Here is an 18,782-nt window from a genome sequence, read left to right as displayed (position 1 = left end):
GAAAAAAAGATAAATAAATAAAGAAGACAAATGTCCCCTGCTCTGTGGAGGACAAACTAAATCTTCCCTGCGGCTCTCTTCTGCTACTGTTTCAGAAACTCTAAACCAGAGAGGAGAGCAGCTAAAGAACAACAAATACATCCTGGGAAATGCGGCTCGCCGGCTGCTGCATTCGCCCGGTGTGGGCAGGGATTTGGTGACCTGCATTTCAATCCAGAGTAAAAGGACAGAGAAAGACAGAAGGGAGAGGAGAACGTGGACGTGCTGATGGACGGGTTGTAACAGAGACTCAAAACTCAAAGACTCAGAAAGACTGGAAACTCCTCCCACAGCTTTATTACTCCTCGTGATGAATGTACGGAGAAAATGGGCTAAATGAAAATTACATGCAGAACGAGTGAGTCCTGCAAAGGCCTCAAACTGAAACCTGAACCCTGTGTGACCAGTTCCCCCCTAAAAACATTGAATTTCATGACCTAAACCCCTCCTACACTGGGGATCTCCATCTGGGACATCATATTAGCTCCGTCTTCGTATCAGTGTGTTTACATAAGCTGCGGCTTAATACAGTGAAGGACCATAATGTTGTGAGTCGTTTTACCTTGAATGTTGGCTGTGTGTGATAACACACTTTATATTGTAGTGCAGTAGATAAACTTTAGTTAGTTTCTATAAATTGTAGCTTAAACTAAATCAAAGGTAACACAGCTGATGCTGCACACAGTCCTAGAACCTGCTGATAGGATAAACTGCATATAAAAGATGGCCTTCTGCTCTAAAAAGGGCCTAAAACACCAGTTCTTTCCAGTTGCCAGCAGGGGGCATCTCTCAATTAACTAAATGTTTGTTGGAAAACGACCCTTGATCTGTGACATCAGTGAACACTTTCAAATCTTATTTAATACAATGTTCAGTGTATTTTATTTATAAATCACCAAATCACAACATCAGTCACCTCGAGGTACAACCAGGGATCTTCATCAATCACAAGTCATTAGCCAATGAGCTGCGAGCGTCTTATTGGTAAAGTCCGTCCCACTTTTCTGATGTCTGGTTTCAAAAAGCCAAGATGGCCTTGATGTAATGCTGTTCAGCTGCACACATCACAGTTATTCAGGTTAATACTGTAATCGTGGTTGTTTAGCAAGTTAACAAATGTTGCAAATGAATAAAAATGAGGCGAGGGTCACGAGGGACACGGGTTTAACTGGTAGGGGGTGGATCCCGGAATATAAGACCAGTTTCCCAAGGCCAGCCAGCAGTCACTGCAGGACAGACTCCACAGTGGGAGCAAAGAGAGCTCCAGGTCAAAGTGAACTTGCATCAGGTCCCTCAGAAGACCTTGAGCTAGAGAGAATAAACCAACAGCCACGTGCCTCATGCCACTGGCAGCAGAGCAGGAGACAAATCCTGAGACGAGGGCGGCTGCAGATAATCCTGGGACAGGTTCACCTACAGAAACCCTCTGAGTTTTATTTCCTCTGGTGTTGTTGATCAAAGGCTCTCTGTGTGCCAGTTAGCTGATATTAAGGTTTAGCTTAAAGTTAATCACAATAGGTGACATCACAGTGCGCTACAGCCATCTTTTATGTACAGTATGTGGTCAATATGCACATAGGTGAGAAAATCCCAATCGTGAAACTAAAACTAACGAATCCAACTAACGTTTGATGATCTTTATTCTGGAGATTATTTCTTTTAATTGAAAGACAAGATTAAAACAGGCTCCAGCAAACACTGGCCGTCCAAAGCTGTTACAACGTCGAAAAAGTAATTTTATCTGCTGATATCATCTGTTATGACGTCACCATCACCAGCTCAGTAAAAGGAAAGCTGTCCACGGCCTCACAGATGGACGCAAACCTGCAGGTGATGGTGCAGATGGTTGGGTTGTCCATAACGCAGTTAGCAAAATATTAATTCCAGGTGTTTCTCTCAGCAGACGGAAAACGAAACATTTGAAATGATTCATGTTCACTGCTTTGTTTGACTGTTTCTCCAAATCTCTGTCGCGCCATGCAGATGGAGCTCGCATCAATCTTCACTCCTGAAATGATCAAATGTAGAAAGTTTGATAGAAAATATAAACATTTTTTGCAGTAGTCACACACACACACACACACACACACACACACACACACACACACACACACACACACACACACACACACTCTGCACTGATGTGCAGCAGAGAAGACGAGCCACCCGGGGAGAGACTCTCCGTTTCCTGTCAGCCACGCCAACTTCCTGTCACCATGTTGATTTACTGTTCCATTACTCTACCTGTGGAGCTGTGTGTGTGTGTGTGTGTGTGTGTGTGTGTGTGTGTGTGTGTGTGTGTGTGAGAGATAATTCTGTGTTTTAGCCTTGTGAGTGTGTATAAGATAGTCTTTCAGTGTTTTGTGTGTGTTTCTCCCCAAAGGCAGGCATCACTGGCAGAGTGCCTCACTGGAGTAATTATAACACACACACACACACACACACACACACACACACACACACACACACACACACACACACACACACACAGCCTCACAAGCAGCAGTAGTTGTTACCATGGTGTCATCCTCTCTCTGACGATTAGCCTTTAGACTTTCTTCTTGTTGTGCTGAATATTTTTGCACTGAAAACACGAGTCTCATTTATAATTGGAAGTAAAAGTTCTTAAATGTCTCGGTGATGCTTTAATCTGGCTTCTTCTTTCTTACCACTTGTACATCAGTGTCATGATGGTGGATCTCTGCCTTGATACCGATACTGTGATCAATAATATCCATATGTATGTAATCGAGTGATGTCTGAAAGAACAGTTGTGCCTCGTGGTGTACCTCAGAGGTCTATTTTGTGTCCACTTCTCTTTTGGCTTCTCCCCATTGGCCATATTTTTAGATGTATTTGTGTTATGTTAGCAATTTCTTATTATCTCTATGCTAATGAGGTTCAGTTACACGGTTGTTTCAGCTTCTGAGTTTTCTAAAATGTTTAGTTTTAGTGATCGAATGACAAAAATCAAGCAATAGTTCACTGACACCTTCCTTTAAATCCTTTAAATATTGATTTAAAACAAACTATGATTATTGTTTCTTCAGAAATTAGGCAGAATATCAGTCTCAGAGATTTGGGTGTCATGTTTCTGGCTTATAAAGGAAGACGTTTTTATACAGTCAAACTTTTAACTAATGTCACGAGTTCGAAAATGTTGAGCAATGAAACAAACCAACAGGGGCCCAGGAGATGCAATCAAACGATGAGTTTATTAAAACACACGCAGGAGTCTGCAGCATCACATCAGCACATGTCTCCTGCTAAGAACACACTTGAAAATGATTTTATAACATCAGGGTTTACGCCCCTTCTTGCGTCGATTACAGATCAAATACATCGATTACAGTAAATTGTACATCCTAAATGGCTAAAAACAGACACAGAAGTTCCTCTTTCTATAACACCTTCCATACATGGCAATAGATTTCAAGCCTAGATGGTCTCTGAGGGCTTGTCCTTTTCTTAACTGGTCTTCTGTCATCTGTTACTAAGCAAACTGAAATGCAGTTAGAAGCTAAATGAATTTCGGGCCTCCTGCCTGGCAGGCTTCTGGATTATATGTGTGTTGTAAGCGTGTATGCTGTTCATCCTTCTGTGCTCCAAGTCACCTACACAATAGATTGTGACGACATAGCGCTTCACAAAGCTTAAAACCTTCTTTAATAGACTGAGCATCAACTCTGAATGAGCACAAACATGCAATGTGTATAAAATAATCATAGCTGCACCTGGAATAAAAAGGTTAACGTGGTGGCTATAGCTTTAATAAACATCTTTAATGCAATATCAAGGCTGTAGGGTATATTATTAATGCAATTAATAGTGCAGGTTATATTGTAGCAGTAAAATAATTTCTGTATCTCCACACTAACTTCATGTTTTATGTTGTATTCTATTGCTTTACATCGCTATAGTATGTTTTATTTCTAACATTTTATTTCGAAGCACTGGGTCATTATCTGTGAATTACTTAGTCACTATACAAAAAGAAAAGGAATAAGACTTCTCAGAATGTTAATTTAAAAGCTTTAGAGTAATTTTAATATTTTCCTCATTTCTTTGTCTCCTGATAATGCACCTTAACAAATGTAAGTAGAGGAATCTTCTATTATATATGTTTTGGACATCGTTGGCTTTAGGTCTGGTAAATAGTGCACATTCATACACTGCTCACATATTTTGTGCTCTAAGAACAAACCAAAACCAGCGAGTGATGTCACAGTGATTGTGTCCATCTTTTATATACAGTCTGTGGATATATCCTGGTTTTAATGCCTCTGACAGCTTGTCATAAAATACAATGTGATTAACGTGGTTTTGTTTTAGAGCAGCGGTCCCCAACCCCCGGGCCTCGGACCGGTCCGTGAGTCGTTTGGTACCGGGCCGCGAGAGTTGAGGCTCAGGTGTGAAATGTATGGTTTTCAGGGTTTTTATCGGTTTTCAGCGTTAACTCTGTTTTCACGTGTTATGGTAAAAGTGGTAAATGGCCTGCATTTGTATAGCGCTTTACACTACATCCAGTCATCCAGCCACTGGTGATGGCAGCTACATTGTAGCCACAGCCGCCCTGGGGCGCACTGACAGAGGCGTCACTGGCGCCACCGGGCCCTCTGACCACCACCAGTAGGCAAACACGGGGTTAGTATGTTGCCCAAGGATATTTGGCATGCAGCCAGGAGGCAGCCTGGGATCGAACCACCGACCTTCTGATTAGTGGCCGACCTGCTCTGCCACCTGAGCTACAGCTACCCCGACGAATAAATTACGAATAAATCTTCTTTTTTCGGTACCGGTACTAGTTTTATTTTGTTGTATTTATCCGCGACACCTTAAAGGCCGGTCCGTGAAAATATTGTCGGGCATAAACCGGTCCGTGGCGCAAAAAAGGTTGAAGACCGCTGTTTTAGAGGACTGAGGGACCTCCAGGGTCAAGAGGGTTGCTTTTTATTTTTGTAAAGAGTCACACGGTGTGCTCGGGTGCTTGAAAATCTTTTCATCTTCACCAAAGCCCTCTGTTGGTTTGAGCTCAGTCTAAATGTGTTTGTGGTTTTCCGTTTGAACCCTGAAAGAAAAATGAAACTTCCACTCGCCGAGCTAATTTGCTTCATAATGACTCTGCCGGGGATGCAGTTTCAACAAAGAAAAGTGGCCTTTCGCAGAAAAACACAAAGCATCTACATGGGGACCGAGCCCCCTCCCGGTGCCCCCCGTTGATCCCAGCCAGGTTGTTTTGCAGCTGAGCTCTAATGAAACTCTGAGTCTATTTTGGTTTGTGCGACATGCAAACATTCGGGTGCCTCGGGCTGCACGCTGATCACAGTTCACAGGTTTTAAACAAGCGAGAACACGAAGACGACAAGTGTTTCCTGTCATCGGAGATTTACGCATCTGAGAGTGGAAACAGGATCAAACAATCAAATGTGTCTGTGCAGACAAACGAGCTGAAAGCACACGAAAGGATCCCAGACCGGCCCCGTCTCTCAAAGTGATCGACACGAAAGCTCGTGAAGTTTCATTTGAGGTCACGCAGGTTACATTTTCTTTGAAACTACTGATTATGTGTCAAATTCAGAACTATTGCTGCAATATGACCCAAATAATACTTTTTATTCTGTATTTAATGAGATTACAGTCGTATCGCTGTGAGATCTGGCTGTTACAATAAGGGAAAAGTTAATGGAGTTATCAGTCATCGCTGTACTTGAAAGGAGAGATGGTGGCCCAGCCAGATTTATTGTAATAAAATGTGTGGACAGCAACATGAGCCCACAGTTTTATGTCTCTATTGTTTTATAGTTTAGAAAATGATTTGCCAAAGATGAGTGCTTCCAGTTTTCTGCAGACTGCACGACCTGACTGTGGAAGTCGGTTTCTGCCACCGAAATATGAAGTCGATAATAGTTTTGTGTTATTTTCTCACAAGCTGGAGTCAATAAGTGGAGATAATAACCTGTTAAGTTTTGAATCATGATGATCTCTGTCAGTGCCTGCACAAAAATCTCAACTGTAGCTCAACACAACACAACCAAGTCCAGCACAATGAAAACACTGACCCCGGGTTTAAAGAGGACCAGAATGATCCAGAACAGAGTCAACGACTAATTAAATCTGACGGGTACTTCAATACAAAAACACACACAGAGTTCATTTTTCATGATCTGCAGCCTCACAAACAGCTGATGTCATGGAGGTATAAAGTCAGAGCAACAACGTTACTCTTACTGCGCATTTTTAATTTCTTTATTACTCCTTTATCATCCAACCAGAGTCAGAGAGGAGTCTACCCCACCCACCACAGGGCGAGAGGCGGGGTACACCCAGGACAGGTCACCACTGAAGTACCATAAAATCAAATCAAATGAAAGCATCCTTACAATAACTCTGCAGTGCTGTTTGAAGTACTTTTACGTTGCGCCATTGCTGCACTTCAAACTTGTCCTCAGAGCAAACATCAAATTCTCTTTCAAACTCTGAGGCTGTGGAAGTCTCCTGCATACTCGTAGAATAAGACGCCAACCAGAGTGCTGCTGTGCATGTGGTCAGCACTGACATGGACTTCAGATGTAGAATATTTTCACTCCCTCACCTTCCCCAGACAGTTCTAACGTTACGCTCTTTAAACGCCATCAGACTTTGGCAGGACGGCGTCTGGAGGCTGCCTCATGGAAGAGAGGAGCTCTGCCTGTTTGGCTACATCCACACGTACACGGGTGTTTTTGAAAACACGGAGTTTCCGTTTTTGTTTTTTGTTTTGTTTTTTTAAATCCCGTCCACACGTGCAGTTTTGAAAAATATCTCCGTCCACATGTTAACGCCAAAAACAAAGTCAAACACTGTCGAGAACATGCCAAATCCTAACTGTGTAGAAAGGTTGGCCAATCAGAAGTCTCGAATCCTGGGAGGGAAAGACTAAACAGGGTTTTGTGCCGCTGAAAAGGTTAAATACTAATGAAAAAGTTGTTGTGTTTTTCTGGGATGGCAGCTCATTTTGTGTTACTTTTCCGATGCCTTCATCGTTTCAAATGTTAATAACTAAAAACAGTATTTTGGCTGGTGTAGACTCACAACTTAGGAATCAATAAAACACATATAGCATGCATAAATTTAATTTTCTAAAATTTAATTTATTCAAAACCGACGACGCCGTTGGCAGATAGATTAGCAGCAGCAGTATTTTGTCTCCATTGTAGAAATTCATCTCATGTAACCAACAACGTGGCCCAAAACGTGACATCAGAAAAGGCGTACACCTTTGATGTGGCGTGACTAAATCTCCTTTTTCTTCGTACACACGTAAACGCAAAAAAGACGTTTTCAAAAATCTCAGTTTTCAGTGAAAACGGCGTTTACCTGTGGACGAAAGGCGCAAACGCTCAGAAAAATCTGCGTTTTCAAAAATCCCGGTGTACGTGTGGGCGTGGCCTTACTCAGCTTTGATGCTGCTCATGTGTTCACTGAATAAAATTAAGTAACCGATCAAGGCAGCAGTGGAAGAGCAACCCTTACATTCGGTTTCTTGTATTTAAAAAATGCTCAGTTATAGCGAACGTTTAAACAGATGATCTTTGTAGGTGGGATAAACCTGTCTCCTCCCAGCAAGAAGGTCCTGGGTTTGAATCCATGTCTGCATAGATTCTCTCCTGGTGGCCTGACATCCTCCCACAGTTTAACTGCTTCTTGCCTAATAACACACACACACAGTCCTGTTTTTATATCTCCGTGGGGACATCTAATTGATGTAATGCTTTACCTAACACCTAACCCTAAAAACTGACTGCCTGACCCTAACCCTCAGCCCTAAACCCAACCATAACCTAATTGTACCCCTGACACTAAAACACCATGTTGTCTCAAAAACGCCTTCACACTCTTGGGGACGCTCGTTTTGTCCACACGAGTAGAGTCACATTCCAATTTCTGTAAACATGCTGCAAACACGACCCTGAACTGAAAAGATGGATGCATGTGTAAAATCCACATTGCTGCTGACTTGTTCACAGCAGGACTTTGTTTAGCTTCTGTACCAGTATTCCTGAATTGGCTTCTCCAAACCGGCAGCCTGCTGTTACCATCAGCTGTGGGAAATCTACAAACTCATTACAAAATATCCAAACTAAGACTTGTTTATCTGTTTAATCTTCACGATTTCTTCATCTTTTATTCGTAATCTGTTTTTCCCTTGCTTGTAAAAATCAAGCCTGTGCACACTTACGGTTCATTTTTGACGTTACGTACAATCAGCATGCACAAGATGTCTCGCAGGCATTTAGAAAATGTCCTCCTTGATAACTGTCTGCTGGAATGAGCACCGGCGCCTCTGGGGACCGCTGGCAGGACTTTCAAACACATCAGTGATGTTTCCCGTGATGGCGTCACGTCGTTTGTTTGCGTGTGTTTAATCTAATGTGTGTGTCTGTTTGTTTCAGGTCCCTGCTGAGCCCAGCGCTGTCAAACACTTGCCACACTCTACAGCATCAGAACAAGGTAACACGCGCACATACACATACACATTGTGCGCCTTCACCAGCCTTTCACACGGGCCAAACTAAATGAGTAACTGTAACCAGAACCCTCAAACGGTCCTTTGAAGCTCCGCCCCAAAGTGAGTGAGGACCGAAAACGTCCTCACGTCCAAGGTTGGTCCTCACAAAGACATATGTGCCGCTGTGCAGTCAGACGCACTCAGGACCAATTAGTTCTTGGTGTGTGATGAATTCGTCACCGTGTGCCTCCTGCGGCCAGGCTGCTACAGCTGGTCAGACGCAGCATCCATCACGAGAACCAACAAATAACTGAGCCGTGCGTGTTTCTCATCTGTAACCATGGTTACATTTGGGTGCATTTTATTTGAAAAAGCTTTTACGTGGCCGGCGGCGTTGTGATGCGCTGTTGTGTGCCGGCGACGTGCGAGTCTCTGGATATTTCAGTGCTCTGCTGGTTTTCATGTTTTAATACGTCTGTCAGAGCAGCCAGAGGTCAAAAGGTCAAGCCGCGCTGCAGCTAACCCGCTAACTGATTAGTTCAGCCCGCTGCTGGCAACAAGGCTGACCGCGGGAGACACACACACACACACGCTCTGCCAAATGATGCCAGAGGCCCAGTAGGCTGCAGCATGCCATTACTCTCTCTCGGTGGATCTTGTTTCTGAGGCGCCTCAGTGGCTCCGTCCCTGCAAAGCTGGAAACACTCCCATTCTTCTTCTTTACCTTCCTCTGCTCCCAAAGTTGTTTTTTTTAATGTTTCTGCTGTTTTATCAAAGCTATATTATCCATCTTTAGTGCAAAACTCAAATCTTTATTAGCATGTATAGAGATGCCCTGAAGCCGGCACTCTCTGTTTTCATACGAGCGTCTTAAAACGTTGGAAGAAGCAGGTCTGGGCATTTGCCAGAGTTTTTCTTGCTGGCAGGAAGCTCACAGCAGGAGACGGTCTGCGACAAACGTGGTCTCACTACTGGAAGTACTCCATCTGGTTTGGGCAAGAGAGCCTCGCTGCCTAAGATGTCATGATTAGCTGGAGAGAGGAATCAAGTGAAGGCGTAAAGCAGGTTAAACAGCAGAAAGCAAACCTGTTGTTGGAAGATTTAAAAAAAAATCTCAAAATTAAAGCAAAACTGAAATTTAAAAAAAGGTTCACAACATGAAAAACAAGTGAATTATTCAAAAAGTTTGCAGAGTTAGACGTTAAAGACGTCAGCCCGATGTTTGGATCACATATCAGTCCACCGAAGCTGGACCGGATAGTTGACGTAGCGGCAACGTAACGTGCTGCTGACACGGCAAGTGAAGTTTATGCAGATAGCAAATAGCCCCCCCCCCCCCCGAAAAGTAGGAAAAAGGACAGATAAGATAACTTTATTGTCATTGCACAGTCATACATAGCACAACAGTACAATGAAACTGGAAAACTGTCCCACATCGGCACTACCTGCAACACAACACAGTAACTTAACTTAAGTAAAGAAGAATAAGTATGTTTATTGCAGCTTGTTATAAATGTAAATATTAATATTGTTCTTGTTGTTACACCCCAAACAAGTCCAGGGAGGCCAATCAGGTCAACTGTTAGCACTGATTAGGGCTGACAGAAATAATAGGAAAAATAATAAATAATTAGTTACAACAAAAGTAACGACAGTTACAATGATAATGATGGTGAACCCATCGGACCTAAGGATGGGTATCGTCACTGATTTCTAGAATCGATTCGATTCGATTTGAATCGGGGAAATTTTTGCCTCAGACAGTCAGAAATATTATAATTCTGATCATGCATCAGTACATTTCCATATTTTTATATTTATAAAAAGAAAGCTGACACTTGTGAGACTTTATCAACGGTGTAAACATCACAGCAGAGGCCTTTGTGTCAAAGTAGCTGAGGATGAAACAGAAAAACATGAAGGAGATTTTCCTGGCCTGAGATTTTATACAAATATTCTGCAGTCGATCAAAAACGAAGGAAAACCATTAATCAACACATGAACATGACCTGATGCTGCTGAGGTGAAGCAGAGCAAAGTTACAGAGGTTTGATTACAGACACAGCTGAGAGTTTTGCAATTTTGCACAACTGTAAAAATTTTAATTTTGTTCAGTATTGAACGGCAGAAATTAGGTTTTCTTTTTGGAAGTAAGTAAAAGGAAAAAAACAGCGGCCGACAGGCTGTAAACAGCAGTAGACTTGTGCACAACAAACAAACGAATAATGAAGAAAACAGATTTTTAGACGGGAAACTGTCCTTGAAGTACAGAGAGAGAGAGAGCTGTGCATGAAGTGTGATTTTATCCTGGTGGAAGCAAAACAGCAAAAGTCAGAGTGAATTCATGACGATGTTTATGTGAAGCGCAGTTTGGATCTTCTTTTGCTGCCGGTTCAGTCAATATTGTTTGGAGAGAGATAAAACCTGCAGCTTTTGAATCTAGAGCAAAAAGGGCGTGAACACAAAGTAGTGATGTGCGATACCACTGATTTCCTTTCCGATCCAATACCAAGTAAAATTCAGGGTGGTATATCGACGATACTGATCCGATACCGATACTTTGTACAAAATCTTTAATCTTTTATTGTATCTCAAATTATAGCATCATAATGATTACAGGACATCAGGTTACTTGTTCTTATCACTTAATAATGCAGAGTTCATCATATAGAAATTTAAAAAAAAATGAAGTTGTGCACTATTTGAGCATGTTGCCTGCCTGCAGCACTAAAGGACTCCGTGGAAGACGTCTGTCTCGCCCTAGCAGCACCTGTCCCTGTCCACTACTCCTCTTCAGTTCGCCTCAACATACGCTCGTTATATTCTGTGATATGGTTTACTCTGAGGTGTTTGACAAGGTCAGTGGTGTTGCCACAACACCTCACTGTCTTACCACATGTATCGCAAACCACGTCTTGGCTGTTTGTGGATGCAAAATACGTGAGCACATGACTCCAATTACACTCAGCTATTGTTGTGAGTGCGCACGCAAAGGGGCTGCGACACAGTTATACAGCTGTATTTCACACATGACTATGGAAGGCGGAAGAGGAAGTAGTTCCTTCCAATGTAGACAATCCGAATGTTATAGTTTCTTTCCACTGTGTTAATGATAAACTACAATTTAACCCAAAATTATTAAAATATCGATATTTTAATGTGAGAATCGATTCTAGAACATAAATGACTGGTATCGGAAGAATCGATATTTCAGGATCGATCCGCACATCACTGACACAAAGCTCGACTCGCCGAAACATCAGAATCAGCGAGCTGTCGGCTTTCAGCCCCGACCGCGTCCGTGCCGTCGGTGAGAAAGGCGACATTTCATTGATCCTGATGCGTCGGCGGGTCAAGCTTTGTGTTTACGTCTTTGTGCAGAATCCGTGTTCCTGCTCTCAGTTACTGCTTTAGCTGTTTGATGGTTGTTGAAATTTTGTGAGCTTTAACCTGAGATTCTGGCATTTCTGGCAAAATAAATTTATATTAAAAAATTCAGGATTTTAATGAACTGATATCACGTTATCCAAGTCAGAATCGATTTTAATCAATAAATTGATCATCAAAACCCAGCCCTAATCAGACCCACCAGGTGTGTATCCATGAAACATGTCAGACATTACAACCAAATGATTTATAAGCAATGAGTAATGATCCTAACTGAGTTAGCCGCCCTGTTTAAACTGAGCCTGACACTTGCTTAGACATAAAGAACTATTCCCAAATCATCCCCACAGTGAGGGATAGAGATTATTGATTGGTAGACTGGTATCGGATCACTGCTTCATACTGGATGATACTCAAGCCACGCCGCGGGTATCAGGTCAAACCAGAAAAAGATGAATGAGGAACATTTTAACTTTTGCAGTGTCACCGTGGGCTTCAAACTGGAGGAGAAGGTAAACATCAGAGAGCCTGGAGCAGAATAAAAATGGCAGAACATCACTGGAGGTCGACGCGTGGTCAGGGCGACCCTCCAGAGGCATTTACAGCTCCTTTAAAACAGTTTGGGCGATCCTCGTGTCAACTATAAATACTGTGTCACTGTACCCAGGCTCCTGACTCTCCAGACGAAGCTGAACTTTTTCACATTAAAACACGTTTCTAATTAAAAGCCATGCAGATGTCAGCAGTTAATGAATCTCTGCACTGTCTGAGCCTTTCAGCTTCACTCTAAATCATCCATTTCTCATTACTTCAGTTCATCTTTAGTTGTTGTAACTCATCATAATTAGGACTTGATCAAAGAAAGCACTGATTGACTGTCACTGGTCCAAAATACAAGTTCAGATCTTTAAGTTGAACAAATTCTCGTATCTCTCCATTGATTTGTACTCGTTTCAACAATTAAAAATCCTTTTATCTGAACCTGGATGAATGTAAATTATATTTCTGACATACTAAAATATACAGGAGATGACTCAGCGTCATGCCCTTTGCTGTCATGTGCCTGAACTGTGATTAACAACCCTGCAACAAGGTTTGAAATTTTTTTCGTTGTTTGTTTATTCTTTCCTCCATTAGTCTGTTGTCCTGACGTGATCGTGAGAAAACCAAATATTGTGCTGATTGCTGAACTCTGCTCACCGTGAGCTGCACAACAGAAGAGCAAACACGACTATCATTTACTGGGATCCGTTTGCAATTTGTATTTCTGTGTTGAGTTCAGTTTCCTCGTCCCCTGAAAGCAGACTCGCCATCTGCCTCAATCGGATGTGATGAGCTCAGTGTGCTTTCCAACTGCGGAGGGTGGGGGGAGCTTTCAGACCAATCATCATCTCCTGTTTGTCAAAAACACAGAGCACTTCTGAAGCTTTCATTTCTGATGATATGCCTCTTTGTGACGTGAAAGGGGGGAAAGGGGACCTGGTAGTAATAGGATGGATTTGTAGGACGTCTGTTTGGACGGGTTTCATCTGAGGCAACAATAATCAGAACAAATGACATATTTGAGTCCATTTCGTGACGTTATCACTTCAGTTTTTGGTTTTGTTTGTTTGTTTGAAGTCTGTATCGAAGGATCCATCACATCCCTGCAGCATGCAGATCATTAGCGCCTCAACATTCAGTCGCCTTTGTTGAGAAGATTGTAAATCTTGCTAACAAAGACTTTAATAGGTCTCAACAAACACTGTTTGGATCATTTTGGAGGACAAATCGTGCGTTGAGGTTCCTCTATGTTAGCAAGTTTGGACTTTCAGGGACGGCTGATTGACATCGCTGTGAAGTAAAGGAGTCCACTGGATGCAAAAGTCAAGACTGAAGAAGAACATGTTGAAAAAGTCAACACAGTAATAGTTTTATTTCATTTATATAATTATTGTGTGCTAAAGTTTGTATTGGAACTGGAGGAGTAGGAGGAAAGATGGGGTAGAAGGGGAGTTGTGTGGAGCAGCGGCTGTCCAGAGCTGCACGAGGACACCACCCTGAAGGGGGGATCTGCCAGAAATTGCAAAAACCAAAACAAAGCATATTTTGATTTTTGTGGCACGTCGACTGCTCTCTTATTTCTGCGGTGTAGTAATTCACATTTGTACAGCAGTGTGACCGAATGATGCATTTCGAAGAGTTTTCGGGAAACGATCGAGCCCTGCGGCGGGGCGAATGAAAGCCTTGTGGTTCTAATTCGGATGTATTTTTCCAACACTCCTCATATTGTGAGGATATAATAAACACGTGTGCCTCGTAGGAACACTGGTGTGGCTCTAGATGTATTTCTCACTGACTGCTTGGCTGTATGGCCCCCTCACTGTGGTGTTACAGCAGGGATTTATAACGTTATTTTCTCACATGCCGGCGGGGATCAGCTTGTGTAAGCAGGCAGAATCCGATGGAGGGACCTGGTACTGGCCTGTCATGCTTTTCTATTTGCTTTAATGAGCTCACAAAGGATGGATGGATAGATAGATCGTGTCTGCAGCTGCTCTTTAAGTCTACATCTCAGTGTAGCCCATAATAATCAGCATCAGCCTGGTTACCATGACAACAGCAATCAAATTGTGGAGTGAGAGATTTTTTCTCCTCCTCTCTCTCTCCTGTGTCCTTTTTTCACTTTGACGTTTTTTTCTCCTGCAAACTCACCATCATCTGTTTTGCAGGACTGAATTTGAATCTGAAAGCTCTTTTGTTGTTTGTCTGAAAGGAGACAAACACACAAACAGCCCAACGTATACACACACACACACAGTGCCGAGTCGATCAGCCAAGTCAGTGCTGCAGAAACTGTGAAGCTTACACAACTCTTGCCGTGCGCAGGAGAACAAACGAGTTTCTGAACTGAGTGTCGATTTAAATGAGTGAGGCTTGTAACAGTTTGTGCCGAGGAACATAAATTCACTGCTTTAACTATTAGAAGAGCAGGACCTTGATAGCTGGTAGGGAGGTCGTTAAGTAGAGTCTTAAGGTCTTGGTGTGTGTGGGCTTTATACCGCACAGTTAGTCATTTTCCTTTAGTGGCACTTATTAAATATCTTTTATTCCTTAATTAAGGTCTGCCTAATGTGGACTGAGTTCTGCATTCTTAAGTGATGTCTTGCTAATAACTAATTCTCCAGCAGTTTGACACTTATTAACCTACACAGGTTCATTATTCTAAAGTTGTCTCCTGTTCACACTTCTTAAATCCATTATAGCACAAAATTACAGCAATTAACTGCCTGTATTCTTAAGTGAAGAGTGAGAAACTGAAGGTCTGCAGAGAAACACTTTGCTTTTCCCCCCACTCGATAATAGCTCAGGTATCTGTCATTGATGAGCCATTTCATTTTCAAACGTCACTATGGAAACATTTTATTTTAAGTGTCATGGCGTTCCAGCTTTTGGTGTGATCACATGGATTTTCATCCATTAAACTGCGTTTTTTCCACAGAGTAATTCACTCCAGCAGAAAAAGGAGCAGTCATGTTTAAAAGTCCAGTCCTTTCCTTTCCAGTCACCTTTCTCGCTCACTATGTGTTAACAGACCTCTCTGCATTGAATCATATCTGTTATTAATCTCTGTCTCTCTTCCACAGCATGTCTTTATCCTGTCTTCCTTCTCTCACCCCAACCGGTCGCGGCAGATGGCCCCGCCCCTCCCTGAGCCTGGTTCTGCCAGAGGTTTCTTCCTGTTAAAAGGGAGTTTTTCCTTCCCACTGTCGCCAAAGTGCTTGCTCATAGGGGGTCATATGATTGTTGGGTTTTTCTCTGTATCTATGAAGCGCCTTGAGGCGACTTATGTTGTGATTTGGCGCTACATAAATAAAATTGAATTGAATTGAATTGAAAAGTCTGAATTTAAACTGAGCCCCTAATGGACGATGTTAAACACCTGCTGAACAAATACACTGTGCGTCTATGTGTTCGAGGCGTCTGTAGCTCAGGAGGTCAAGCAGGGCACCTACTAATCAGGAAGTTGGTGGTTCAATCCCCGTCTGCTCCAGTCTGCACTCCTGGGCAAGATACTAACCCCGAGTTGCTTTCCGATGCATCCGCCAGTGTAGGAGCCATTTTTGGGTTGATACCTTATGTAAGCTGCTATAGGTCACCTTTTGAGTTTTTCTGCATGGTATGTTTATGTGAAGGCATTTAAGGTAGACACACGTAATTAGTGGAAGGTGTGTTGTTGATCAGAAGGAGGCAAACAGTTTGCTGCGCTGCTTTGTTAAATCGTGGAAATAAAGAATTTAAAGGACAAGATGAGTAAGGCTGGAGTTATTGGACTGTATCAACTTTAATAAGTTAATTCATGCAAGTGACATCACGTCACCTTCGCCAACGAACACCTCAGTGGCTTCAAGCGAAGGCTTAGCCTCTACAGTCGGAGTATGAATGTGTGTGATTGTTAGATAGAAGCACTTGTGAAGAAACATCTTGTGTAGATGGGTGAATGTGAAGCACCTTGAGTGCTCAGAGTAGAAAAGCGCTATATAAGAACCAGTTCATTTAATAAGTATCAGCTTCCTGATAAATTAGTCATGAGCAAGATCTCACTTTAGACTGTGAAGGATAGTCTGAGTTTGAGACACTTACTTTAGAGTCCTTTGGACACTTTAAACCACGTTTTATAGATCAAACTTTGTGTTTTGATTGGTTTTCAGGGTGCTGAGTCCAACCCTGACCAGACACTTCCTTCATCGTACAACTGTGTGCTATGTGCTCTGGACTAGCTTGTAGCCTGTTTGCAGTTAGATCTTAGCCTGTCCGTCCTGTAGATGCAATCTGAGTGTTTTAGTTTCAGTCATCGTTTTTCTTTTTAAACTAGACATAATTCTGACTCTAGTAAGGACCATCATTTACAAAAAAACAAACATTTTTCAGTAGTGAGCGAGGCAATGAAGTCATCAGGAAAACTGTTTACTAAGGTCAAGAAGTAGGATCAGAATTGGTTTTGCTGCCTGCTGGATATCAGCCTCTCTTCTATTTGGATTTGGGACACAGACACTTTCTCTGCTCCTAAGATTGGGCTTAAAACTTTGCTTTGTCATAGTTGGGGCTGGATCAGGTGACTCTGAGTCATTAGCTAGGCTGTGATAGGTGTAGGCTGCTTGGCATCATGGATGGGTTCCCATGATGCACTGAGTGTTTCTTCTTCAGCCACTATGTGTTGCCACACCTCTCGTTAGTTGTTGTTAATCTGTCTCTCTTCCACAGCGTGTCTTTGTCCTATCTTCCTCCCCTCATCACCAGCCGGTCAGCACATGGCCCCGCCCCTCCCTGAGCCTGGTTCTCCTGGACGTTTCTTCCTGTTAAAAGGGAGTTTTTCCTTCCTACTCTCGCCATAGCGCTTTGTCATACCTTCCCATACAATATAAAGCACTTTGAAGAGACTGATCTTGTGATTTAATGCTATAGGAATAAAACTCAATTGAATGCAGGTTTAAGGTGCTGCCTCTCTCTGTGTGTGCGTGAGGCTGCACCCCACACAGTCACATTTTAGAAACCTTGATGTATTTTTATGTTTTCACCACAGTCTGATTGGAATAAATGTCCTTTCAAGGCCTCTGCACTGCTTTTTAAACTTGTGGAATATCCTTTTCCTCTGTGCGTGTGTGTGTGTGTTGTTATTGAAGGTTTTATTATGTTAAATCTGTTACTTTATTTCAGTTGCTACGAGTATTGTAGTTGTTATTTATGTGTGTTTATGAATTCCTTTGAAAAATGTTATATGAGGTTCAGACGCCAACGCTTGGGGTCGGTTCTAATGTGGCACCGTGATTCACTTTAATGATACAAAATAGCAGCTTTTAGTTCCTCAGAGCTCTGCTGAGAGCTTTTAGACATGAACACACACACACACACACACACACACACACACACACACACACACACACACACACACACACACACACACAGATCAAAGTCTTCACGGTGTGCGTCTCTTAGTGTGTGCAGTGTCAGGGGTGAGCATTTAACATGAACACATCTTTCTAATGGAGGCAGTAATTACCTTCTGGCAGCCCGATAACACAACTTACTGACACACACACACACACACACACACACACACACACACGCCGTCTTTTGCTCGTGTTTTATTTTCTGCAGTTTTGTCTTCAGGCTTTTGTGAAACTTGGTCTCGTCCAGCTCCGGGTTACAGTCAGTAAAAATCAAAAGAACTGGTAAACTGAATTAATTAGGATCATAAATCTGAATCTGACTGCAGACAGTAGCATCACCTCAGAATCTGTTATGTGTCAAAAATAGCTGCACTCTGTCTTCTTTGAGTGCATGTTTTGGGTTTTGTTTTTACAGTTACAGTTACTGCAGCACAGTGTTGCTAAAGTTCATTTAAAGCAGGTTTAAATATTTGTCTCATAAACACAAGAAGAAACTTTCAGGTTAAAGAATTTGCAGTGCAAAGTTGAGCAAGATTGGCTCATTAAAGCATATGCGCAGATGAATAGCCGGGCTAGTTAAGTGATGAGATCCTTAATGCACTTAATAAAGTGTCGCTTCCATCCATCCATTTTCTGCCACTTGTCCAGGCCCCGGTCAGCGGGATCGCAGGCTGAGCCGAGGTGCACAGACTTCCCTCCCTCAGGAGGACACCGAGGTGTTCCCTAAATTCATCTGTGCAGCTGTGTCCTCTCAGTCAGTTTAAAAACAGTTATTTAAAATGGTTTTGTTTTGAATCTCTGTAATGGCGGTTAACAGTGCAAAGTTGTTATGACCCACACAGATGCAGTAGAAACACATGATAACCCACATAATAGAAACACATGACTCGTGATAATAACGCTGGCCTTCCGAGTCTTCTGGTTGGCTTCAAATCACA

General features: G+C 42.5%; 1 protein-coding gene across 4 annotated transcripts in view; it reads left to right on the top strand.

The window, feature by feature from the left end:
* The window catches only part of sulf2b (sulfatase 2b), a 111,673-nt gene that overhangs the window by 27,422 nt on the left and 65,469 nt on the right, over positions 1-18,782 (top strand). For all 4 annotated transcript variants that reach the window (XM_085444972.1, XM_085444970.1, XM_085444971.1 and 1 more), the window contains exon 3: positions 8,472-8,529. The gene's annotated coding sequence lies outside the window, so the exon portion shown is untranslated. The remainder of the gene's footprint in view (positions 1-8,471; positions 8,530-18,782) is intronic.

The sequence above is a fragment of the Copadichromis virginalis genome, linkage group LG20 (genome assembly GCF_057382275.1).
Source record: "Copadichromis virginalis isolate Kocher_CV1m ecotype Utaka linkage group LG20, C_Virginalis_male_GT1.1, whole genome shotgun sequence".
NCBI classification, from domain to species: Eukaryota; Metazoa; Chordata; class Actinopteri; order Cichliformes; family Cichlidae; genus Copadichromis; species Copadichromis virginalis.
This window is presented reverse-complemented; position numbering and strand designations above follow the sequence as displayed.